The 20,424-nt window shown below is 37.6% G+C and overlaps 1 protein-coding gene and 1 pseudogene across 2 annotated transcripts in view; one reads left to right on the forward strand and one right to left on the reverse strand.

Annotated features, from left to right (window-relative positions):
* The window catches only part of LOC102016551, a 33,073-nt pseudogene extending 13,382 nt beyond the window's left edge, over positions 1-19,691 (reverse strand).
* Adam28 (ADAM metallopeptidase domain 28) overlaps positions 18,061-20,424 on the forward strand; it is a 104,659-nt gene continuing 102,295 nt past the window's right edge. Inside the window, exons 1-2 of one of the 2 annotated variants that reach the window (XM_013514049.1) lie at positions 18,061-18,084; positions 18,591-18,741. The gene's annotated coding sequence lies outside the window, so the exon portion shown is untranslated. Of the gene's footprint in view, positions 18,135-18,590; positions 18,742-20,424 lie in introns of both variants that reach the window. The other variant, XM_013514042.1, reaches the window with a different exon arrangement.

Raw genomic sequence — 20,424 nt, forward strand, 5'->3', positions numbered from 1 at the left:
TATTATCTCTATTGTTTTACTGAAGAATTATTTTCTTATTCCCTGTAATGGTTTGAGCAATCTTTCATTCTTACATCTGATAATCTCACTAGTGTAGTTGAGAATAGCGATATGTAATGTAACAACCACTGTTGATTCATATTATTCTGTCTTGAGACTCTGTATCACTTTGAGTGCTCTTGCTTTGACTTGTTTATGGTTATGGTACTGGTATGCTGTTACTGTTCTATTTCTTTTTTTTTTTTTTTTTGGTTTTTCTCCGGTACCGGGAACCAAACTCACGACCTTGCGCTTGCCAGGCAGGCGCTTTTGCCGCTGAGCTAAATCCCCAGCCCCTCTATTTCTTTGTTTGTTTCTCATTTACTACTCTCTTTAAAATAAAAAAGGATAAACAATAACATTCCCAAGTAAACAGCAGACCAATTTCTCTTATGGATATAGATATAAAAATTACCAACAAAATATTAGCAAATTTAATTCAATAGCATGTTGAAAAAAATTAAACACCATGGCTAAGTGAAGTTTATTTCAGGTATGCAGAGTTGGGGCAACATTTGAAAATCAATTAATAAAAATCATATCAATAGGCTAAGGGAGAAAAATGGGATGACTATATTATAAATAGGGAAAAGAGTTTGACACGATCCAACATCCCTTTATGATAAAACCTCTCAGAAAACTAAAAATACTAGGTAAATTCCACAACCTGATAAAGAACAGCTACCAAAACAACAACAACAACAATAAAAATTTCACAGAAAAAATCTACAGGTAATATAATCCAGGGTGAGAATTTGAGAACTTTCTAATAATATCAAAAATGGTAAGGATATCTTTTCTCATCTTATCTTTGCTTTTCAACAACATCGTACTGGACATCTTAGCTCATACATGAATCAAGAAGAAAAGGCTTACAGATTGTTAAAGGAAGAAATAAAATTTTTTGCTTATATGGTTTGGTTGTCTACACAGAAAATCCAAAAAATAAACAATAAAACAAAAACTCCTGTTAAGTATTTAAGCAAGATTGTAGGATCATGGTTAATTCATTAAAGCTAGTAATTTTCCTATGTATAAGCAATGAACAGGTAGAGTTTTAAAGTAAGGACACGTCATCATTTATATTAGCACCCAAAATACTTAGGTGACAATCTAACAGTATATATGAAAGATTTGCATGAGGAAAACCACAAAATTTTGATGAAATCAAAGAACTAAATAAACAGAGAGCTACTTCATGTTACTGGACAGCAGGATTTAATAGTCTCAAAAATGTCAGTCTTTTGCAATTTGATTTACACAATCAATATAATCTTAATGAAAATTCCAGACAGTTATTTTGTAGATTTCAAGAAACTGATTCTACAGTTTATATGGGTAAGTAGGAGAATAGCCAACTCAATATTGAAAAAACAAAGTTGACCATGAATGCTATGATACATTAAGACTTACTATTAATTTACAGTAATCAAAACAGTGTAGTATTGGTAAAAGAACAGACAAGTAGATTAATGGACAAGAATAGAAGGCTTAGAATGGCCAACTGATCTCTGATAAGGTATCAAAAGCAATATTAGACAAAAGACAGTCTTTTCAGGGCTGGGGATTTAGCTCAGCGGCAAAGCGCCTGCCCGGCAAGTGCAAGGTCGTGAGTTCGGTTCCCAGTACCGGAGAAAAAAAACAAAAAACAAAAACAAAAACAACAACAAAAAAAGACAGTCTTTTCAACAAATGGTGCTGGACGAACTGGACAGCCTCTTGCAAACAGAAATTAATACAGACCTTTCAAAAATTATCTCAAAATGAATTACAGATGCAAATGTAAAAAGCACAGCTATGAAACTCTTAGAAGATAAAACTGCAAAAAGTCTAAATGACCTTGGGTATGTCAATGATTTTTTAAAATATAACTCCAAATTTTATAATTCCTGGAAGAAAAAAATGATAAAGTGGGCTTTGTTAAATTAAAAACTTGTTCACTGTAGTAGTTTGAAAAGACATTTGAAAAAGATACTTCCAGTACAAGACTCCTTTTTGTTGTATATATAGAATGCTTAAATTTCAACAAGGAAATGAGAAACTTAATTGAAAGATGGACAAGAACATGTATACAGATGGCTAATAAACCTATGCAAAGATGTTCAATATCATGTCATTAAAAATTATCAGTCAAGTGAAAACGAGATAGACAATTATTAGAATGGCCAAAATCCAAAACACTGAAAACTGCTAACAAGAACGCAGAGAAAAGAAACCCTCTTTCATTGCAGGTAGGAATGCAAAATGCTTGGTCACTTTGGAAGATATTATGGCAGTTTCTTAAAAACATAGGTGTACTATTACCACATAATTGAATAATCTTCCTCCTGGGTATTTATCCCAAAAATGGAACAATTACATTCATACAAATCTTGTACACACACTCATAACTCATAATTCATTATTCATAATTGCCAAAACTTGGGTCTAACTAAGATGTCCTTTAATAGCTAGGTAGAAATATTCTCTGGTACATGCTTAAAATGAAGGATTATTCAGTGTTAAGAGGAAATGAAGTATCAAACCATAAAATGACATAGAAGAAGCTTAAGTGTATATTATTAAATGGAAGAAGCCAAACTAAAATGGCTATATCCTGTATGATTCCAACAATATATATTTTGGAAAAGATAAAGTTATAAAGATGATAAAAAGACCAATAGCTGTTGGGGGAGTGGAGATAGGGGGTTGAATATGCAGGGCCTAGGAGACTCAGGATAGTCACATTACTTTGTATAATACTGCAAGGGTAAATTCAGCTGAAAACACCATCTCTGTTTATCAGAACCCATAGAATGCATAACCAAGAGTAAACTCTAACATAAACTGTAGACTTTGGGTAATAAAATTCCCCAGTGTAAGTTTATCAATTTAAATGTTTACCCATTGTAACAAATGCACTGCTGTAATGCAGAATATTGACTCTGGTCAAAGACAGCTCTTTGTACTTTTTGCTCAATTTTGCTGAGAATCTAAATCTAAACCTGCTCTAAAAATTAGTCTCTTTCAAAAGGGTACAGTGAATTCTCAAAGCACTTTTTCAAAACAGGTTTTGAGGTTAATTGTTTCTTCTTGCTAGCTGCTGGTGCTGAACATATGGGGGGCGGGTGTTGGAGGGAGGAAGACCATTGAGTTTTTCAGACTAAAAATTTTTTTACTGGTAGACTATATCAGTTAGTCCTCCAGAGTGCTGTGGTAGTGTCAGACTGACTATGTTCAGATCCCAGCTCCACTGTTGATTTGCTGAATGACTTCAGAAAATTTCCTTACCTATACTAAGCCTTATTCTTCTGGGACACATGATTTCAGAGGAAAATGCGTATCATGTTTTGGTTGTGGTGAAACACAAAGTCAATTTGCAGTCCAGGGCAGCTACTGTTAATATGGATGCTGCCAATGAAGAGGAAAATAAGATTGCCTTGGGAAAATAGACCTATTGTTTAGACAAGTCTACGCAAATCTCTAATGGATGTCCATTGCTTGATTATATTTAATCATCCTAAAGTGTGTTTTCTACCTTTTAATTAGACCCATTTATGCCTGCTTAAAGAATTATTTGTTGCATAAAATTTTAGACTTCTTTTTTGACCCCAAAAGATGGGACAAGAAGGAACTTTTTATTTCATAATAAGGAAGGACTTCCTGAGGATAAGACTAATTAATTCTCAGTGGCTTTGGAGTAGTTTCCTTTAGCTTTCTGAACCTCAGCTTGTTCATTTATAAAATCAGAAAGATAAGACGAATCTTAGAGCATGGTTGCAAAAATTAAATAAGATTCAGAGGGCCAAGCTCTAACTGAAAATGTTAATTCCCCTTGCAAATTGGTGTGATTCTTCTCCTTCTTATCTGTAAGGAACAAATCTCAATTTCCCACCTATGCTAAAAACCCATATTTGGTAGGGAGCAATTCACTCTATGTAGAAAACCCCTTTTGCCCTTTGTTTCAAAGGGAACTCATTTTAACAAAGCCAGGGTAAATATAAAAATAGAAATACATGCTTGAGGTAGAATTTTGTTAGAAACATAAATATTCCACCATTATCCCTATCTTTCAGAGCTGGAGACAGAGACAGAGACAGAGACAGAGACAGAGACAGAGAATTAAAAGGCAAAGAAAAATAAAATGTTCCACTATTAAAGGAGGAAAACATTAAGTGCAGTACCTCTTTCCAGGAGACGTGGGTGGGAATGAATGGGAAAACAGTGAATGGAGGCCTGAGATAGAAAAGTGGAACTCCTGTGCATGCTTCCTGAGTCTGCCCTGGAGTAAGAATATTTCTTCCTGGCTAGGGTGAAAATTAATACTTGAAATAGCCATGAGGAAAGAATCATCAGGATTTGCAGTCAATAAGCCTAGATTGTAATTATTACATTGTCACCAGCAATGTGGCCACCAGCAGTTTCACATATGTGAGGCTGAATTTCATTATCTGTGGAAAGAGAAGTTATATTTGTTTCACAGTGTTCTTGAGAGAGTATGTAAAACAATGCATATGCATTAAAAGGTGTTTGTTGACTATGAATCAATAAGCTCCAGGAGAGACTGTTAGAACACACCAGGGCCCAGGTAGAAGAACATTCCATTGTAAGGGCTTTGTGCACCTACAATGGAAAATCCAATTCTCAGATCAGCAGCTAATTCCCTAATATGAATCATTGATTGCAAAATGTCTCTTATTTTATTTTTATAATTTCTACATCAAGAAGAATTTTTTCTTTTTTTTTTTTTTTTGGTTTTTCTCCGGCACCAGGAACCGAACTCACGACCTTGCACTTGCCAGGCAGGCACTTTTGCCGCTGAGCTAAATCCCCAGCCCCTCAAGAAGAATATTTTTAAGTACAAAATCTTATCCATTCACAAACAGGTTGTTAATAAGGAAGCAAATATTAGGAAAGTTCATTCAACATTGTTTCCAGGGAACATTAGATATGGCCATTTAGCACTATCTTCTGTTTCCAATTTATTTATGATATCCCTTAAAATTGTGCATGATAGGGCAGCATATTAGTAACACACGTATCACAGCTTCCTCCTCTGGAGCCACAGAAGACATTACTAATCAATAAAGGCATCTTTAACCTCAGAATCTTTCACAACCTAGTGTTTTAAGAATCCGCTGTCAACGTAGACTCATTTGGCAAGCAAATGAAATCTATATATCATCTTGCTAACAGGAAAAAGAAAATGAACAGGAAGTTAATAGGGTTACTTTACTCTTGACTCTTTGAGAGACCTTAGACAACATACCTGGAGTCTCACGTTTTACATCATAAAACAATAGGACTGTGGTGTCTTTGTGATTTGGCTGGTTTGCATTACGTTTCCTGGAATTTCCATTCCTGTATGTTTCTGGTCAGCATTGGTGAGAGCAGAGATTCTTGTGAGAGGTTAGGAGGGCGGAAGCAATGGGAGCCATGTTGTAGATCACACACATCCTCACTGATCTGCTGATTCACCTGCCAGCAGATGGACCTCAGCAACTACTCCACCTTGTTGGGTCTTCTTTTCACCTCTCCAAATCCTAGGCCATGTGCATGTGTTTAGTTTTGTGACAAAAGCCCCAGCTTATGTGGGATATCCTCATCACCAAGTTCAGAGGGAAGAAAAACTGATGTGGGTTTCACGCTACCTTTTAGCTTATGATTGTGGGTTTCCAGTTGATCTTATTCTCTCACTCATTCTCATCCATCTTCCCTTCCCTGTCCTATGTCCCGTGAACTTCCAACTCCAGCATCAGACATAAAGTCAGCAACCTGACAGAGAGGACAAAACCAGATCCAAGTGTGCACAAGATCAAGTCCCTGTAACAAATCCATACATACGCTAATGATTCTGCTTCTGTGGCTGAATCCTGACTGATACTGGAATTAGAACCACATGTTCTACAATCCCTTCCTATTGCTCCTCCTTACACGTGGGGGGCCTAAATTAGCAGAGTCGTTGGGAGCCCAGGCTTTGTAATTGAGGTTAACTCAGGTTGAAATCTTAGTGCTAACATTTGCCATTCACATGTCTTTAGGCAAGTTTTAAACTTCTTTAACACTCAGATTTTTTAAAATTTGAAGTAGAGAGGTAATAATAGATATCCCTATCATAATTCCTTAAGAAGATTAAAGGAAATCATAGAACACTTAGAATAGTACCCAGTACTCAACAAATGGTAGTTTCTTTTCAAGTACAGAATTTTAGTCTTGCTACATTTTAAATTAGCAGAGAGTGCAAAAATAATAAATCCAGACATTTCTTTGATTAGGTTAGTTGTGAATAAACCATATATAGGGAAAAATAAAAAAATTATTGATAAAAAGTACATTGCTTACATTTCCACTTTGTTTTTTCCTTTAAATTCTAATTTGATGTTTGATTTATAGTTCTTTCTTATTTTACTTTTTAATTGGTACATTTCAGATATATGTATCATTCACTGTAGAGAATTTGTACCTATACATGATATATTTTGGTTCTTTTTCATTTAAATAAAGTTAGCTACTTGACACTTTGAAGCAAGGTATTTATTTCTTGGTGAGTTCTATCTTACGCTTTTCTAAATCTGTGTATGGCAGAACGCAAAGTATATCAGTAGTAGAAAGTGCACCCAGAGGACTACTGGGTTCTGGTGCTTCAGGCAGGTGACTTGCACAAATAATGTAGCATTAGAAAAAACTTCCTCATCCACAAAATGAGTGTAATACTTTCTGTGACTACGTGTCTTGAAGGGTTGCTTGAGGTTAAATCTAGAAGATCTCTGGAGACCCCAACTGCTATACAAGTATGTGATGGTGTCATGATGCGTTCTTGTTGAAGTTCCATTTGAAGTGGTGTCCTGGCTCTGTTCAATCAGATAGTGGCACTATTTAGTTTGTACGTTATTATGATGATTTAGGAAGCATAAAGTCCAAAGGAAATCAAGTCTGCTCCTACTCCCTGAAATGATAGTAACTTAACATATTTTGTTCATTGATCATTTGACCATTTGGAAATCATGGGGGGGGGGTAGAACCCCTGTGCTTTCCTGCTATACTTTTTTCATATAGTAGGTGTTTATTTTAAGTAAGTGGATCACTCAGTGCTGGTACTAAAAGGCATCTACTAGGGAGAGTGCATGTACAAATGTTTATAATTCACAACAGGAAGCACATGTCTGCATTTATGGAAAACTCCAATTAAGACAATCTCTTTATTCCCTTCTCATAAAAGACATTTTAATATGACTTTTAATTTTTGTCACATCATTTACTGAAGTTGAGCTGGAATATTTAATTGAAGTCCAAGTTAGGCGGTTAAGCCAAGACTTGATATTTCATCAAAAAGAATAAAAATAGAAAATGAAAGATGAGATGCATTTATTGCATGTGTCTCTTGGAAGCTGGTCAGAAGGCTGGGGAGAGATGAGAAATTAGAACAAATTTGATTCTCGATGCCATTTTTTTATAAATGTGCACCATTTTAGGTAGTAATATTAGATAATGTGAGGAAAAGTGATTTTCCTAGAGCAGTCAGCAATATTTTAGAGAGGAAGTCTAACCTTAGTAGTAGGAAATGAGACATTTCAGTGGGGGGAAAAGGTTTCAGACAGTTTCTCACATTCATAATTCAAACATGTTAGACTTTTTTTCACTATTAGATCAATATCTGTTTGCTTCTCCTAAGCCCATAGGGCATATAATCCAAATGTGTTTGCTTTGACGAAGCCAATAGGGCATGTAAGTCTCCAGTTTACTACTTTGCCTAGTAGAGACCCATCCAGTCCAGATCTGTTCAACATCTTCCTCCCAACCCCTGCGTTACTTTCTTATAAATGAAGATTCACTTTATCTCATTTAAATGAGATTTCTGATTTATTTTTCCTTTACATGGGGACATGATTGATTGTAGCTTCTTGATTTTTGAAATATCTTCTTTCTAATAGTTGTTCAATTCTCAGAGATTTTTAAAAAATTATTTTCCAAATTTGTGAAAGATAATACACTTTCAAAAAGTAAATAGAGAATAAATGTTCAGTACACTGAATATCTAAAGTAAGCATGTGGAAAACCACTACCCAAATTTTAAAAAGAAGTGAAAATATTGTATCTCAGAACCTCCTCATATGTGATTCTCCTGGAAATTGAGTTGCTCGTGATAAAAATTTTATATCTTTCATATTATTTGTCATTCTTTCTAGCTTTCTTGAGATGCGTAGAAGCTAATTTATTACACTGACTGGTACTTTAGTTTTCCGGGGACCATATTTAAGTAATATGAAACCTAAGAAGTGTTGAGATTGGCGCTGGCTGAAGGCCTCGCTGGTAAGGAAATTACAGAATCCTGTTAGCGCTCCGGGTTACTAGTGACCCATGTCCAATTTACCTCAGCACCAGTGCTCTTCATTTACTGACTGTAACATTTTTATTCTTTCACTGAATAAGCTTTTAGCAATTCATAAATGGATTCTCTGATCAAAAAACTCACCACAGAACTGGAAAGATGACATACACACATATACAACTTTACATTTTATTTATTTTTAAACAATGATCTAGTAATTAAGTAATGAGATGGGCAATAAATGCTCGGAGCTTTCTGGTGAGGCAGTATGAAGAAAGAGAGCTGATTTACAGCTGAACTGAAAATACTTGATCTTTATCTCTGGGAACCCCTGCATGCCTGGTTTTACTTTTGGCCCGATTTGGTATTGGTATTTATGATGTGCTGCTTAAAATCCAACCCCCACTGGTGACCTCCAGGGTCAGTTTCTCTACTGACAGTTTGCAACTGGCCTAACCAGTTTGATAAGCAGTCTTGATTATTGAAAGAGTCCCTAAGAGCTTGGGGGGGAGGCGGTTAACCAAGATTCCTTGCACAGATCTAGTTCAAACTAGAGACTCAGCCAGTTCCTGGTACACAGAGATAAGGCCCCAGGAACTTGTGCTGTGGAGATGTCTGTCCAACCTCCAGTGCTTGTCTATATTTTATTTCTCCTCCTGTCCTGCATCATTTGCCTTTAAGTAAAACCTCACATGAAGACAACCTATGTAGGACAGAGAGTACTTTTCAAAATACTCAAACTGGGGAATACGATATGACTCAGATGGGACATTTGAACTGATCCTCTTCTCTGTGTAATTAGATGTAACAGCCAAGGCATTTGGGAGGATGAAGACATTGTTTTCAACCAGCTTTTGACCACGGAGTCCCAGGCTGAGGTCACTGTCCAGTCCACAGATGGGCAGAAGGTTATTGTAGAGCATGGCCAATGGAGGTAGCAAACTGGCTAACAAAAGAGTTGTTAAGGAGTTGAAACACTTTTGAGCTCCTTAACCGCTTTTGTGGCTCTCTCTGCAATTGTTTTCAAAATGAAAGTTGAGCTTTAGAGGAGGTTGGAAAGGGTGATTTCATGTTGGTCTCTCTCAGATTCCTCAGCTGGCTTCAGCTTTCATAGAATTGTGGTTGGAGGGACAAACTAGCACTCCGATAACTTGTATAAACGGAAGACTGTGGTTCATGCCCTGAAAAAGTTGGACTTGCTCAGTTCCTTTCTTAGGCATTAAACTGAACACTCCAGAACTACCGAGGTGTTGAGGATGCCGGTAATTTGGCACAGTTATATAATGATGCTCCCTCATGCTATGACTGAGACATGTTGATATTCAGGAAAGAAACACCCAACCTGAAAGATAGCTAGGGTGAGTTCATGTTCTCTAAAATCGAAGAATGAATTTTAAGAACAAGGGAAGTTAAGAGCAGAATATATTTATTGAGAGAAAGAAAGCTTCTGTCCCTGAGAGGGACAGAAGGGGACCTGAGTGCGTTGTCAAGGAACTTCCCTTTTCTAGGATTTTTATAGAACAAAACCAGCATGTGAGGTGGGTCTAAGATGGGGAAAAGTAGGAAGTTGCAAGGTGGGCATGAGGTGGGACAAAACTATGGTCAGCCAATAAGATTACAAGTATCATTGTCCAGCTAAAATTGATTAAATTAAGATCAAATGGGGAACGAGTCACACAGCAAGTGGCCATGAATACAGAACAGGGCCTTTTCTGTTGGGGTTGGGTTAGTGAATCTTCCTGGCTTTTTGAAGTGATTTTTTTTTGTTTTGTACTGGGAATCAAACTCTCTACCTCATGCTTGCCAGGCAGGAGCTGTGCCGCTGAACCAAATCCCCAGCCCCCTGAAGGTGATTGATACCTATTTAGAATATCAATCCCTGATGGCCATCCCTAGGTATGCGGGTGCATTTATTTCATTGAGGTCTGGCCCACAGAGAAGTGCCAGTCTCCCCCACAGTTGCAAGGTACCTTGTTTTCCGTTCTGGTTCCTTAGAGAGCCTGGCTCTGTCTGACTGCCTATAACATTTCTGTCTAACTCAGCTGCCTGCAACAACATCATACTTGTGTTTGTGATTAAGGAAGAAGCAACTCCTTGGGCACCTATGCAGTTAGGGAGACAGCACGATGTGAGGGAAACTGGTACCCGTCTCCTGGCTCACCTTCCTGAAATGAGATATAACGGTAGGAGAAAGTTAGGATTTGCAAAATAAATGAAAGAATAAGCATTTAAGTGATGAAATAAATCTTGGAACAATTGAACAGGGCAAAAATTGTTGTACGGCTGATGAAGAATGGTATGAAAAGGAGGAGACAGAGTGGGTACTACAATATTAATGAACAGCTGTAAAGGACTGTAAAAACCCCAACATCAACTTCTCAAGAATATAAAAGGGCCAAGATGGATTCATTCACATTATGGTAGATTTGATGGATTGCAAATTTGAGTGTGACACAAAGTAAGACTCAAGAAATCTCTTCAGAGCCTACATCAGTGGTGATGGGTTGTTTTTCTTTTAAGACAAAAGATATTAATGTGTGAGGTTTTTTTTTTTTTCTAAACTGAAACCCTGGTATTCAGGTTTAATGGTGGTGTTGGCACTTTGTGATAAATAAGTGGGTATCACTAGCCAGGTATGTGACTTTGAGTGAAGGCTCTTCTTTTATCTAAATCATCAAGAAAGGGATTCTGTCAAGTCTTCTTCTCCCCTCCTGTTTTCATTTATCATGGTGAGGAAGAAAACTTCCTCATCCCACTCAAGTGGCTAATTTAAAACAAAATAGGGCATCCTGGAAAGTATACAAAAATATTGGCCTTCACTGCAGATCTAACGCTCAGTAGGATTAGTACCAGCAGTTTCCAAAGGCCTCATCACCAGGCAAAGATGATACTCCTGAGGCTGACTGTAGGTGAGCAGAGAACTGAGTAAGGTGGTGATGGCTTTGGAAGTTTCTGCTAGTTGGAGTTACACTGACTGGAGCTCCCGATAAAAGTCTGTTACTGCCACCCAGCGGCGACAACTGAGATGTCAGACTGGAAAGAGACAAGCAGTGTGATTTGGACAATGGGCTTTCAATGATGGCTGGGAGAAAAAAAGAACATTGGGCTTGGTGCTGTATTCTGACAAATCTTGTGGACTTGGAGGGAATATTAAAGTGGGAAATGTTGATGCTTGTTAGAAAGCTTTTTTCTGTTGTTTGGAGGGACAGAAACCAACAAATCAGTGCCCTTATCTGTACAGGTAAGGTACACAGAATGAGCAATGAGCCCCCAGAAGCGGTCATGCAATTTAATTTAGGAAAGATAGAGATATATCCATTTATCTTCCTCAGGTTTGCACTGTGACTAAAAATTGTTGGTTGTCACCAGAAATGTTGGACACTCAATGTAACGATCGGCCATGTTAAGGTGATCTGAGCCAACTCTAGCTGGAAGGTAGACTTGTAACTCTGTGGTGGAGGCCAATGGGTATTTAGTAGGTCAGAAATTCTGCATATCAATAGCTGAAGCAGATTCTTCTAACCCCACAGAGGCCTACAGGAAAAATTTATTTCAATTTGGACTTTTTGCTTATATACAATCTAATTAAATAATCAGTTTTATTGGAGATGCATGTTGACATGGATTAAAAAGCATCATATACTAAGAGGTTTACTACCTAGAAAATAGTGGACTTACTGAAAATTAGAAAGGACAACTGCTACTAAATTGATTACTAAATTGGAGGTGATAATAGACTGAAGAGATGGCTTTTATGACTGAATAGATGTATGTTAAAATTTAATGAAAATGAAGAAGTTTCAGTAGATTCCTGAGATGTTGTGGGGAAGCTAGGGAAGGGAGACAGAGATCCCCATAAATATTTTCTCTTCTAGAGGTTTTTTTCTGTCTGTGGCTGATCTTATAGTGCCAGGACTTGGTTTGCATGTAAGAGTTGCAGAAGAAGAATCAATTGCTAAACATGACACTATAGCTGTAAGCCTAAAGATCACTAAAGGGTGTATAATTCCCTAAGGAAATGATGAGTTCTTTTTTTTCCTCCTCATTTGCCTAAAATGGATCTGTTTCTGCTTCTGTACTAAGTGGAAAAGACAGTTTAATCTTGTACATGTCCAACCTTCCTCCTTTTGTCTGAAATGGACAAACGGGAAGGTACTGACAAGACACATGTTGTTATTATCTCTGTGGGTCAGTGCTCTGCTGAAGCTGATAGTTGTACCTCAGAGATACAAGAGAGATGTGTGTGAAAATCAATAACAAACTCTCAAAGGGGGAATTGTCTGGTGGTCTAAAGTGAGCTAGCAAATGGATAACGTTCAGGAGAGAAGTCTAAAGCAGAAAATGGCACTTTCCAGTTGGATTGGCTGGGGTTCTCTAGAGGAACAGAATCAAGGAAAAATATATGGGGTGGTTGTTAGGTAAGCTTACAAAATCAGGCAGGATAATTCACAATAAGGAGAGTCCACGATGGCCATCTGCATGCTGGAGAACCACAGGATCCATAGCTGGTTGGTCAAGAAGAGCTGAAAACCACAGAACAAGAGAGACCAAGGATGCAGCGTCAGGCTGAAACTGAAGGCCTGGAAGCTCCCTGGAGAGTCCTTGGGGTGAGTCCACATGGAAAGGCTGAAGAAACCATAGTCGGATGTCCACTGGCAATGGTAGTAGCAAGAGACAGACACCCGGCTCAAGCAGAATGGAGTTTCTCAAACACAAGCTCACTTCCTGTTTTATTCCATCCAAGTGCCAATTCTGTCGGTTGGTACCACCCAACATTAGAGTGGATCTTCCCCACTTAGTTTCCTGGCCTACAGGCCAATCATCTCTGGAAACACTCTACAGGTATAACTGGAAGTATGCTTTATTAACCTTCTAGATATTCCTTAATTCACTGAAGTTGACAATAATGATTAATGGTCCCACCCTTAGAGATATCTACAATTGCACAAAATGGCCCTGAAATTTAAAGGTCTAAGATAGATTCCATGGATTTAGCAAGGATCAGCATGGACTTAGCTATATTAAGTGTCTCAGTGACACTAATACCACCCTGTGGCAGACACCTTTTGGGAAAGGAAATTGCAGGAGAAAGCCAGGTCAGTGTAACTATTAATGATGATTTCCTTGCAGAGAAGAATGCATAGACATAATGAAACATTTGTTTCATTTCCTGTTAATCACAGTATCATGTACTTCTATGCATATACTCCATGATTTGGTGGAGGGAGGGAAATCATTCAAATAAGAGTACCTGCCAAGTGGATATGGTTCACATGTCTGCAATCCCAGCTACTAAGGAGGTTGAGGCAGGAAGATTGCAAGAGGGAGAGTCGCAAGTTGGAGGACAGTCTGGGCAGCATAGTCAGATTCTGTCCATCTTGAATTAAAGTAAAAAGAAAGAGCCTGGGATGTAGCTTACCACTTATGTTCAATCCACAGTACTGAAAAAAAAAAGAGGATGCATGCCAGATACCAGTGACCCATCTCAGTTTAGGGGTGATTTCAGTGGGCTCCTATACTTATTCCTGAAAACCCCAATGTCCACAAAGGTAGTCACTGGGAATCTCTGTTATATTCAAACTAAAGTAAGTTTGGGGTGAATACTGAGTCTATGCTATTATCCTGAGGAAAACAACATTTTGGGTCTAGTAGATATCCTCAAGTTATATTCAACAAGTACTTTATGACACCAGGAGTTTTGTTAAATAAACCAGTGTTGGCCAGCACAATCTAGAGTTCTGAATGAAACTGGTGTAGATCCAGAAATCCCAGGACAGGTCAAATTTGCTTTTACTCTCTGTGTAGGGAAATATACTAAAGGAACAGATTTATTGGCCTGTATTGCCTGATATTTGGATGCGATTTTAGAAGAAAGGGTGAAGCTAACAAGAAGCCCTGACAGATCATAGAGCCCTGCATAATGGAAAATCAGACCCAACAGTTGATGTGGCAATGCGTTAGGGAGCATAGATGTAAAAGAACATGCACCTGACCATCGAGAGGCAGTGAAATGTGCTCTTCCAGATGGAAACAGGCAGGTCCAGGACAATGGCTGCGTCACTGCAGAAGCAGCATAGTGATGACTCATTAGAGACTTACGATTTCCGTAGTGTACGGAAATTCCTGACTGGAAATCATAACTTATGTATGTGCTCCTTAACTGTCACAGTCCCACACCTAAATAAAAATAGATGTACCTGATAGGGAAGTTAGTTGAAACTTGAAGCCTGTTAAAGCCAAACAATTTTTACTACTAGAGAATAATGAACAGTACTTAAAAATAAGACTGAAAGGAAACCAGCCTTTTCAGTGAAACAGTCCTCTATTTCTTAGTCAAGGCATTGTAAGCATTCTGAGTGCACTTTCAAGTGTATTTTTCATATCATATACAGGATTAATGAAATAACAACTGTTAGATGTATACATGTACATAGCATTCTGTCACAAAATGAGGAGATACTTACCAAAGCAGTTCTTCTACAGCACATATGACTTCGGCTTCAGATTTTGTTCCCTGATCACAACCAATAATGGGTGGGAGCAGATAGGTTTGAAATGGTACTAGCTCAGCAACCTGTAAAGCAGAGCACTAGGCTGGGAAAACAAGCAAACAACCCTGGGAACATAAGGCCAAATTGTTCCTCAAGTTCTGAGGTCTCTAATTTTTGAGTCTTCAGATAGTCTCCTTTGTATTTTTGTACAAGGTGTTATAGTACAGTGAGCAGGAAAGAAAGGTAAACTTTGTTTAATACATGTTTTCCTTTACTGGAAGCCCCACTGAAATCTTCTTATAATCATAACTCAGTATTGTAAGACTCTACTTAACCTTCTAATGGATTGCAGTCAAACTTTGAGTACAGCTCAATACCTCCCCTATGACTTCAGGCCCTCTCCCCTACTCTGGCCTGCCTCTGCGCTTAAGACTACTGCTTGTCAGAATGTTTTCCAATGCAAGGGCACCCTATTGCATTTGCATCAGCAGTTATGAGCTTTCCAATTTCTACATCCTTTCTACTACAGTGGTACCTCAGTTCAAGAACTCAATTCTCTCCATGATTCTGGTTGTAAACCAAACTGGACAAGAATTGAATCAAATTTCCCCATAAGGTGAACACTAAACCTAACTACAGAATTTGATTTGGTTTTCATCCAACTTGGTTTGTGACCAGAATCTTGGAAAGAATCAAGCTTGTGAACCAAGGTACCACTGTCTAGCCATCTTGTGATTGCAAAGTGGTAGTGCCCATCGGGGTTTTGTTTTGCATTTCCCCCATGTTTCCCAATATGGAGCATCTTTTTTTCTGCTTCTTGGCTATTTATTTATCTTGAATATTTGCTCTTTGTATATCTTCTTTAGAAAAATATCTATTTAGTTCCGTTGTATATTTTTATTGGATTATTTCTCATTTAGTATTGGTTTGTAAATGTAAAACAAAATCTATCCAAATGTGAAGAGCTCAGCTGAGATGACAGACCTGAGCTTCCAAGATACTGGAGTAACCAACTAAAGCAAGTCCAAAATGAAATAGTTGGGCCCTTAGTTACTTCCTGAGATGTATGATAAAGAGACCAAAACTTGAAAAAGCACCAACATCCTGTATTTCATTTTCCTTATGGAGTGACGCAAAAGTTAATGAATCAGATGAATCAGATGAATCAGAGCAGATGTGGAGGTTGTCTCTCTGCTCAGGGAGCTGTGAATGAAAGTTTGTCAGCCTTATGAACTGCATGCTGGGGACTGAGCGTGGGCAGGAAATATTAGAAGTACAAAAATACTGGGTATGGAGTCAGAGGGGAATAGTCATCTTCAAGATTTCCTCTTCCATACCCTCCTTGCCTCTGTAAAGAGTTCTTAGACAAGATGCCTGGGAAGAGCTCTGCTCTAGGCCTCAGAGGAATGACCTGAAGAATTTCCATTTGTTTCCTTGCTTAAAAAATATGTTTATTGGGTTATTCTGCACTAGAACTTTGGTTGGGTACTACACTGCCTTCTTGAGGAATTTACAATGCAGTAACTGGAGGTATGTTCCTTTTTTCAAAATAGAGGGACATAAGTGCTACAGCAAATTCACAAATGAAGGACTTCAGGGCTGCAAGAAGGGAAAGCATAAAGGAAAAAAGATGTTTCTGAAAAGGATACAAAAAACCAAGTTGAGGTAAGAGGTCAAAGGTGAGAGATGGCAGCACTGCTCCTTAGGAGAGGCTGACCTTTGACAAACAATCTTGGTGACAGAGACTTCTGTATTTTCCCATGATAATACCTTCACCTTTTCTGACTCTTGCTGTCTCCTTAATGAAAAAGACCAAGGGATTTGAATTTAGGTGAGAGGTGTTTTTTTTTTTTATTTTAAAGATTAAAAAAACTAACAAAGCAACAACAATGAAGACAAAATCAAAACAACACAAAAACAAAAATGATACATGACCTCAAAACGAAACGATAGTATTAACAATGGTTGCTACATTACATAGTGTTATCTTCAATGAAATTGCTCAGTCCACCAGATATAAGAATGTAAGATTGATCAAACAATCAAAGACAGTAACAAGTAATAAAAAAAAGACCAACACTGGAAATGATACAGAGCTTCACTGTACAAGATGGTAGGAGTTCAACAGTGGTTCTTATACTGCATATTGCTGTTTTCAGAACAGTTGTTCTCATTACCAGATATAAGCATGCAAAATTGGTCAAGAAAAAAGCAAATTTTAAGCATTGACTGTTCCTTTCCATCTGTGTTTTCTTCCAGGAGTTGTATAGTTTTAGTTCTTATTCAGAGGTCTTGGATCCACTTGGAGTTAATTTTTATATATAGTATACAGTAAGGGTCATTCTTATTGATGTGGATATGCATTTGTACCAGCATTATGAGAACATCATTCCTAATTTAAGAGTTTTGGCATACTTGTTAAAAACCAATTGACCTTAAATGTGAGGGCTTATGTTTGAAACTAATTTATATTTCATTGATTTACATGTATATCCTTAGCTTGTCTTACAGTGTGCTGGTAAGACAACCAACTGGGTTTTTCGTATACTTTTCAGAAATATTTCATCCAGTTTGCTGGATGAGATATTTGTAGTTGAAAATTTCTTTTTCCTTTTAGTAATTTTAATACATCTTCCACTGCTTTCTGGCCTCCATTGTTTCAATGAGAAATCAATAGATAATCTATTGGTTTACATTTACATGAAGAGTGTTTTCCCCCTCGCCACTTGGGGGAAACATTTTCATCTTTCAATGTTTTTAAATCTGCATTGTTCTACCGCAATGCTTAAAATTTCATCTTTCAACATTTTAAACTACTTGTTTCATCAGAAATACAGTGTATATTTAAACAAAACATGTTCACTACAGTAAAATACACATTACCATTAATCCACCTCAAAATACTCCCCTGTGCTTCAAACACACATCCCATTGTTCTTGCCACTTTTGAAAGCAGTTCTGAAATTCCTCTTTTGAGTGTCTTTTTGTAGCTCCCTCCATGTCTTGACTGAATGAAAAATATTTATGACAATTTTTTCCAAATGAAAACATTATAGTGTGTCCTCACCCATCTTATTCATAATTCCCCTGCTGTGTGACTTCTGGCTCTTGCCCAAAGTTGAAACGACCATGAAAGGTAAACACTTTGAATCAGCCTAGGACATCAAGGCAGCTACAGCAGCACAACTCAAGACACTGATAAAGAAAAAAAGACTTTCAGAACTGCTTCAGCAAGTGGCACGAATGGTGAGATGAATATGTTTAAAGTGATAAGGGCTATTTTGCGGGGTATTAAGGTAATGTGTCTTTTACTGTAATAATTTTTAAAATTTAAACATTCACTGTAGCTTTGATCACATCTCAGACATCTAGGTTTGGGTCTCTGCTTATATCCTAATTAGAATTCTTCGAACATTTTGGATGTACTGATGTAAGTTTCCCTGTATATTTCAGATATTTTCAATTATTATTCCAACATTTTTCGTTCTCTTTATCCTCTCATTTTATGACTGTTACGATGTATACTTAAGAGTGTCCATATTTCCCTGAGATTTTGTTAATTTTTCTTCACTTATACTTTTCTCTGTTTCTTAGAGTGAATATATGTATTGATTTATTTTCAAGTTTGTTGATTATTTCCTCTGCCAGCTCAAATCCAGTTCTAATGAATTATTGTACACTAACTCTAGTATTTCCATTTAGTTCTCTTTTTAAAAATATATTCACCATTTTTATTGCTGTTATCTGTCTAGGGGCATTTTCCTTTGCTGCAAGTGAATAACACAGATGAGGAAATTTGTAAAGAAAAGAGATTGATTGAGCTCATCATTGTGGAGGTCAAAGAGCATGCCAATGGCATCCGCTCAGCACCAAGGGAAGGCCATCCTGCTTGATCATGACATGGTGAGAGAGAGGAAACTTGCTACTTTGAGGCTTTCTTTCTCCTCTCACAAAGCCAATGCCACCGTGCAATCCTGAAGGTTCCCGAATCATGGCCTCACCAAATCCTAATGACTTCCTAAAGGTTCCATCTGCAAATCCTGTTAATATAAGACTTTTAGAATTGAATTTTGGTTGTCTCTTCACCTATGCAGTCTTTGAGCAATTTCCCGGGGTGCTGTATGTGTTAGACTCTGGCCTTCTTGACTTGCTTCTATATTGAAACCTCTGCCCATGAATCAGCCATAGAGAGAGGATGAAAAGGATCTCATCTCCATCTCTATCTCCTGAGGTAAAGCTTCTGCTTTGTGTGTAGAGGGTAGACAGATGAAGGAAGCTGTAAAATGGCTGATTAAATTCACCAAAAATTTATCCTATTCAACTTGGAGGCAGAAAAAGTGAGACTTGTGGGTAGTACACCTGCTCTGATAGGTTAGAATAATTCTTGACCAGGAAGTGTAGAAAGACCATGATACCTGGACTGGAGCATCCACTAAGTTGATCTTAGGAGGGAGGAAAGGAATAGATTAAGGGTCAAACGATATAGACTCCTGCGGTTTCTGCAAAATTCGAGCATATGCTCCAAAAAAATCATTTGGTGCAAGTCTTTCAAACAATTTCCAGAGATTTAAAAATTGTTTGTTTAAAAAGTTTCTCCAGATTGACTCTTTTTTTTTTTTTTTTGGGCCAGGAAATAGGACCACTGAGTTTTTTATGATATCATCTCAAAAATCCATGTTACACCATGTTACACCTTTCAAAACTGTTTCACATTTTGAGTATTTTGGTTTTCACCTCCATATTTTCAGTGGATTTTGGTTTGGGAAATTTTTTATTGGCTTATCCTTAAACTTACCAATTACTTCATCATCCACATCCCATGTACTGGTGAGCCCATCAAAGACATTCTTCATGTCTGTTACAGTATTTTAGTTTTGTAGCATTTCTTCTTGCTTTTAAAAAATAGTTTCCATCTCTTTGATTACATTACTCATTTGTTCTTACATGCTATCCCTCTTTGTTCCATTATAACCTTTAGCATATTAATCATTGTTATTTTTAAATCCCACTCATTGTTTCAAAGTTTTGCCATATTTGAGTCTCGTTCTCATACTTGCTTTATCTCTTCAGATGACAATTCATGTTGCCTTTTTTTAGTCTGTGTTATGCTTAGATGCTCCCTCCAGTCCTCGTGCACTCACAGACCAAATTGTGGGGGTGCTGTAGCTGAAGGTGGTGTTAGGGATTGGGACCTGCCTAGAAGAGGTGGGTCACAGGCACATGATACACTCTGGGAAGGTATATCTCACTCTGCAACTCGGCCCCGCCCTCCCTGCTTCCTGGCTACCATGATGTGAGCAACTTTTCCTCAGCCATGCATCTGTGTCATGCTGTTTCTTTTTTGGAACCAGCCAACCATAGCCTGAGACTTGAGCCCAAATAAACCTCTCCTTTAAGGTGTTCGGGGTATTTTGTGCCAGTGATAAGGAAAATAACTGATACGATATGTCTTATCATTTTTTAGTTAAACTGTGATATTATGCATTGGGAAAACAGTGTGAATCCACAATAATCTGGGTAAAATTTGGATTTTTCTTAACACTTTATTGTAACCTTGTGTTCAGGAGTCTTCAAATTTCTCTGGTG

This window comes from Chinchilla lanigera, unplaced genomic scaffold, assembly GCF_000276665.1.
Source record: "Chinchilla lanigera isolate Chin_1 unplaced genomic scaffold, ChiLan1.0 scaffold00002, whole genome shotgun sequence".
Lineage (NCBI taxonomy): Eukaryota > Metazoa > Chordata > Mammalia > Rodentia > Chinchillidae > Chinchilla > Chinchilla lanigera.